Source organism: Vombatus ursinus, unplaced genomic scaffold, assembly GCF_900497805.2.
Source record: "Vombatus ursinus unplaced genomic scaffold, bare-nosed wombat genome assembly UNPS02014939.1, whole genome shotgun sequence".
Lineage (NCBI taxonomy): Eukaryota > Metazoa > Chordata > Mammalia > Diprotodontia > Vombatidae > Vombatus > Vombatus ursinus.
This window is the reverse complement of record NW_020954717.1, coordinates 2,863-7,691: the sequence shown is the minus strand read 5'-3', so window position 1 is coordinate 7,691 and position 4,829 is coordinate 2,863. Positions and strand designations below refer to the sequence as shown.

The 4,829-nt window shown below is 38.7% G+C and overlaps 1 pseudogene; it reads right to left on the bottom strand.

Annotated features, from left to right (window-relative positions):
• Positions 1-3,291: 3,291 nt before the first annotated feature.
• Positions 3,292-4,829, bottom strand: part of LOC114029659 — a 3,086-nt pseudogene continuing 1,548 nt past the window's right edge.

The window sequence follows — 4,829 nt, the reverse complement described above, 5'->3', positions numbered from 1 at the left end:
AAAGGCTTTCTCCACTTGTGGGTCCCACCTGACTGTGGTCTCTCTGTTCTTCAGAACTGTCTTGGTCATGTATATCACCCCAACAACAGGACATATAACTACAACCCAAAAGATTATCACCTTGTGTTATGCAGTGTTTACTCCACCTGTGAATCCCTTAATCTACAATCTTAGGAACAAAGAGATGAAGAATGCCCTAAGAAAAATACAGATGAGCCTGAAAATTTTTCCAAATAAATGAGATATTTGGAGTCTTAAACTGCCTTCTTCTCTTGCCCCTAATCACTCCCTAAATAGATGCAGCCTACATACTGACCCATACCCCCAGGGCATCATCCATTCCTTGAAATTGTTCTCTGCCTCATCAAGGAAACGTGAAACCAAGCATTGGCTCACACTCAGGTTCACAACTTGTATTCAGACTACTGGCCCCTTGACTTGACATACATGCCTGAGATGAAGAAAGCAAGATGAAGAGAAAGTAAATGATCTTGCCGTGGCAGTTCAATCGAAAGAATATTGGATATGAACACAAAACACCTGAGTTTGAATCCTGACTCTAATATTTCCTGTTAAACCTTGGGCAATTCACTTCTCTGACTCTCAGTTTCCTTATCTGTAAATTGAAAGACTTCGAAAAAATCATGTGGTCACAGATTTAGATGTGAAAAGGACTTCAGAGGTCATGTCCAAAAACCCCATTTTATAGATGATGAAACTGATACCCACAGAGACTAAGTGATTTGCCCAAAGTGGTAGAGGTAGAAGGTACATGACACAGACAAGATGGGGACTGAGGCCATCTGACTCCAAGACCAGAGCTTATTCCATACATCATGCTGCCTCTAAATTATCTTCTAAATCTAAATTTATCATCCTTTGACCTTAAGACTTTACCTACTCTAGGGCAGCTAACTGACAGACAGAGTGGTTAGAGCACCAGCCCTGGGGTCAGGAGGACCTGAGTTCAAATACAGCCTCAGTTACTAAAAATTTAAAACTCAAAAGCTTACGTAAATGATTGTTGATAAATCAAAATTAATTAATTAATTTTAAAAAAGCAGTTAGTTCCACAGGAACAATTTTTATGCCAATACAATATGGTAAAAGTCAGCAGACCAAAAGAAATGATTCCTCACTAGAACTCAAAGGTAAATTCAGATTATTGCCAACCACCTAGTTTTAATTTCTGATGACTGGTAACTAGAGCTTTTTTTTAGTACAAGATAATAGGAGGTAAGAGTGTAATAGCAGAACCCAATAATCTGTTGCAATCTTAATCTATGTTACAAAGGTATCCAGTGTCCGGGACTATGAAGGTCATATTCTGCCTTGGTCACACCCCATCTGGAGTATCAAACTCATATTTGGGTTCCACACTTTAGAAATAATACTGATATGCTAGAGAACATCCCTAGGAAAGGGTTTTGTAATAATAAATTGAAAGGCTGGAGATATTTATACCGGTGTCAGGGGGTGGCAAGGAGGAAAAAGTAATGTCTGGGAAAACAAGATAAAAATCTAACTTTGTTTGAGTTCTTGAAACATGGTAATGTAAAAATAAGGGATTAGATTTGTCCTGCATGTTTCCAGAGGGTAGAACTTGGAACAATAAATAAACAGTACAAAAAGAAAGTTTAGACTTAGTAATAGGAAAAAATTTCCTAATAAATGAAATTTCCCAAATTAGAATAGGCTATCTAAAAAGTGGAGGGTTCAAACTAACTAGAGGTTTTCAAGAAAAAGTTAAATAAGCCCTTGTCAGGGATGTGTCACTAGAGACCTCCTTCCAAATCAAACAGCACCTTATTTACTTCATTTGGGTCTCACTGTTCAACCAGTTCTGAACTGACATAATTTTGCCATCATCACACCAAATTTATCCACCGTGACAAAAATAGCATGACAGTTTACCAAATGTTTTGCTGAAAGCACCATTCCTCTAAGGTACCAATTCAATGACTCCTTTAGAAAGGAAAATAATTTAGTCTAGAATTATCTGTCCTTTGATAGGAAAGAGTGGGTATTATTTTGTTAATAAGCATTGTAATTATTTCATTAATATTTCAATGATTTAATTAACATTGTATAATTAATAATTTAAATATGTAATTAATAATTTAATGAACACTATAATTGTAATGAATAAATATTCTTATTATTAAATAATAACAGTTCAGAGAGGTTGTGTGATTTTACTGAGGTCACATAGGAAGTTATACTCTCTTTGGTGTCAGAGCTAAAAATGTTAATAATTTTTGTGTAATTTTGATTTTTAAAACTTATTTTGAGATCTCATTACAGATGTTTTTTTCAAATGATACATGAAAGCCACATGTGTGTGTGTATGTGTATGTGAATATGATTGGCTGGCTAGTAATCTATTGCTCTATTTCTCTATTTTTTCCCTACCTCACATAGCTTTGATGATAACCACTTTGCAATGTTATAAAGTATTGGAGAGCAATATCATCTTTACATGCTTTCTTATAATTTTGCCTGTTCATTTCTCTTCCATATAGATTTCATTACACTTTTAACCAGTTTGTTCCATGTATTTTACCTTGGTAACTTTCATATTCATCCCTTCCTCTTCACCCACACTAGCCTCATTAACTTTTTCAAGTCAAATCAATAAATATTTACTAATCATCTTCCACATGCCAAGCCCTTTGCTGGCCACCTCCAGAGAGAGAGGTAATAGAATCAGAGTGCAAACTGAAGCACATTTTCTTTTCTTTCTTTCTTTTACTTTTTTCTTATCTTCTTTTTCAGACATGGCTAATGTAGGGATTTGCCTTGCATGACTACATACATTTGTAATAAGTTTTATTTTTCATACCTTCTCAGTAGTTGGGATGGGTGGAAGGAGAAAGAGAATTTAGAACTGAAAATGAAATAAAATTTCATTTTTAAAAAATAATCATTTATAATTAAAATTTAATTAAAAAAACATTTAAACAACACAAGACATATACAAGAAAACTGGAGACTATCCCAAAGAGAAGACACTACCTGAACTGAAAGAAACTGAAAAGAACTGAAAGGTTTCTTGTAGAAGATGGGAATTCTTTGTTGTTGTTCAATTGTGTCCAACTCTTCTTTACCCCATTTGGGATTTTCTTGGCAAAGATACTAGAGTAGTTTGCCATTTCCTCCTCCAGCTCATTTTACAGATGAAAAGACATTGAGACAAACAGGATTGAGTGACTTGCCTAGGGTCACACTGCTAGTAAGTGTCTGAGGCTGGATTTGAACTCAAGAAGATAGGTCTTTCCATCTTCCTTGGGCTTCCGCAGCTTCCATGACTTGACACACAGTCTCTCCACAGGGGTCACAAGTTTCAGATTCTTATACAATTCATAAATAATAGGAATGCCAGTGGACAGATTCAGCTCCATGAGGGCTTCTTCAGACAGATACTAAAGATTTTTGAAAATTCCACAAAGGCTACTGCCATGAGCAACAATCAGGACATATTTTTTCCCTTGATCTGAGGGACTATTCCACATTCCAAAAGGGTATAACCCAGTCAATGGTTTCTTTTAGGCTTTCATGAAAGGGCAGCTATAAGATCTATTTAGTGAAAATCTTTACTGATGTGGCTGTAGAAGGGGTGGTCAGCCTCCATTGAAGGGAATAGGATGTAATAGGAGCATCCTCAGATCTTCACCTGGGCCTCTCCTTAATAGTCATCTCTGTTATGTTGAGGCCTGACAGACCCTCATAGTACCCCTTAAGGCACCAAGTCCTTTGAGCCTATCTGGTCAATGGCATCTAGCACTACCCAAAGAGTACAAATTACCCTCTTCTGGACTGAGGTAAGCAGATATCCAATTCACTGTTTGCAAAATTCCAGTCAAAAACTTCCCCTTTGTCTTGGCTGACTTAAGGATGGAAAGGATTTTCTATACTCCAGTCAAGATCAAAATGGAGATCTTCAGGCTGTAGAAGCCAGGTAGAGAAGTGACCATTGGAGTGATCTGCTTGAGAACCATGGAAAGAGCCAGAAAAGCTATGGACAATGGAGAGGTGATAATCCAGGAGGAAGACAGGTATAAAAATGACTCTGATTGGACTTCCAGAAACCAAGATGGTGGAGGAAGCAGTAAATCACTGTTGCTCTCCCAGATTCACCTCCAAATAAATAGAACTCCATAACAAATCCTGGGAACAGCAAAACCAGCAGAAAGACAGAGTGGAGTAGTCTTTTAACCCAGGAGACTTGGAGGACAATCAAGAAATGTACATCTAACTTGGGTTAAAAAGGAGTGCCTTGTAGGATAAAAAGCATCCCAGCAAGCCAGCAGCAAGCCCCACATCAGCAAATGAACAGGAGATCCTGAGCCCCAGTGTGGTGGAGCAACAAACACCAACACCAGGACTTCCCCCACCACATGCCTTAGCATGACCAGGGGAACTGGCAGACTCCAGCTCCAAGAACCACCACATGCCTCAGTACAACACCAGGGCAGGGGGTGGGAGGGAAATGGCAGGTATCCTCCAGGGACTGGACCTCTGCCTGCTTCAGTGCAACTCAGGACAAACAGGCATCCCCCAGGGTCCAAACCTCTAAGTGCTTCAGTATAGCCTTGGGTAATTGCAGTAAAATCCCACCTGACCTCAGCACATACCACTAGAACCCCAGTTCAGCACCAAATAAGCTACCAGACCCCTACAACCTCCAGTTGCCAGCACCTGAAGCTCCAACACACAAAGTCAGTGACCAGGCCTCTGGCCTCCAGCACAAGAAGCTTGGGATAGTGTCACCTGTGCTCCAGCAGAAGACATCAACTTTAAAAGCCATGAAATAGGCCAAAAAATTAGCA